The 1,468-nt window shown below is 51.1% G+C and overlaps 1 protein-coding gene across 3 annotated transcripts in view; it reads right to left on the bottom strand.

Annotated features, from left to right (window-relative positions):
- ZBTB14 (zinc finger and BTB domain containing 14) overlaps nt 1–1,462 on the bottom strand; it is a 7,635-nt gene extending 6,173 nt beyond the window's left edge. The window contains exons 1-2 of one of the 3 annotated variants that reach the window (XM_005868734.2): nt 1,180–1,462; nt 464–493 (exon numbers count right to left, since the gene is read on the bottom strand). The gene's annotated coding sequence lies outside the window, so the exon portion shown is untranslated. Of the gene's footprint in view, nt 1–463; nt 746–1,179 lie in introns of those variants that run through there. The other 2 variants (XM_014541670.1, XM_014541669.1) reach the window with 2 other exon arrangements.
- Between the last annotated feature and the right edge of the window lie 6 nt (nt 1,463–1,468).

The raw sequence follows: 1,468 nt of genomic DNA, 5'->3' as shown, positions 1-1,468 counted from the left end.
CATATAGAGAATATATATATATATATAAATACAGAGAAAGTTACAGAAGCTCATATACCCAACAGTTAACATTGGAGGAGAGGGAACAGTAGCTGGTTTCTTCTTTCCACACTTCTGTACAATGTAGCACACATCATTTAAGCTACACTGGTCTCTAAGCCTGCATTTGAGAAACCCCAGTGTTTTCACCTGTATCCCTACAGAGAAGCTCAAAGAATTCCAGCTTTTTATTTTAAAATATATTTTTATTGATTTCAGAGAGGAAGGAAGACGGAGAGAGAGAAACATCAATGATGACAGAGAATCATTGATCGGCTACCTCCTACTGGGGACTGAGCCTGCAACCTGGACATGTGCCTTGACTGGAATCGAACCCGGGACTTTTCAGTCCGCAGGCCGATGTTCTATCCACTGAGCCAAACCAGGTAGGGCAGAATTCTAGCTTTTTAATTTGAACTCTTACCAGAGGGACTCCATCCTGCAGACCAATGTCCTGAAAAATATAAAAAGTTTCTTCTACCGAACAGTGATCACACAGACTTCAATGTGGTAAGACCAAGGGACTGGGCTGCAATAGTCTGACCCCAAAACTGTGGTGCAAGACGCAAACCAAGAGACCCAAGTCCTGAAAACTATCACAAAGTTCCCTCTACAGAAAAGCCAACACAGCAACCAGTGTGCGGGCTGGGCACAATCAGTTCTAGGGATGCTTCTGACTTTGTTCCTCAAATGGAACCTGGCCTGTAGTCACCCCCAGAAGCAAGTGGCCAGGCCAAACTTCCTACCAGGTCACACTCCCTACCGCTGCCAGTAACTATCCTGGGGCTTGTGGGATAAAAGGGATGGACTAGGTAGGGAGAGGAGTGGCCATACACATCAGTGTGCTGATGCGCCCCCGCCCCCCTTATTTTTTGGCTAGGGTGTTATTTGGCCTTCTCTCTCTCTCTCTCTCTCTCTCTCTCTCTGGACCACCTTTTTCTATTGAGATGTTCCAATGGCTAAGTTCAGGTGAGTCAAACTGGAAGATACCCATTGCCAGTCGGTGCAGGTGGTGAGCCCTGTAGCTCTAACTGCTCCTCCCTAACAAAGCTGCCCTTTAGTGAAGGTTCTCCAAATCGCTGGCGCGCCCAGGCGCCCTGACGGAGCAGGGAGCGGGAGCTCCGGCAAAGCCGAACTTACATAAGTAGCGGCAGCCGCCTCCCTGCCCCTGAACGGCCGCGACAATGGCGGCGCCCGACTTCCCTGTCCAAAGCTCGCAACTTCGAGATGGGGAGAAAGAGAACCGAGCGCCAGAGCCATCGAGGTTCCTCCAAGCCACGCTCGCACTTCTTTCCGTCTGGGAGGTGGGGGGCTGGAGAGGGCCGTATGTATTTCTTCCCCAACAAAAGCTCCGGCCTGGGAGCCCGGAGGTGAAGGGGCCCCTTTCCCTTTCATCATCGGGCTTCCCGCGCGGGCGGCAGGCCGGGGC

The sequence above is a fragment of the Myotis brandtii genome, unplaced genomic scaffold, assembly GCF_000412655.1.
Source record: "Myotis brandtii unplaced genomic scaffold, ASM41265v1 scaffold276, whole genome shotgun sequence".
In the NCBI taxonomy this organism is placed as follows: Eukaryota; Metazoa; Chordata; class Mammalia; order Chiroptera; family Vespertilionidae; genus Myotis; species Myotis brandtii.
Note: the sequence above shows the minus strand (reverse complement) of the source record. Positions and strands in the feature narration are given on the sequence as shown.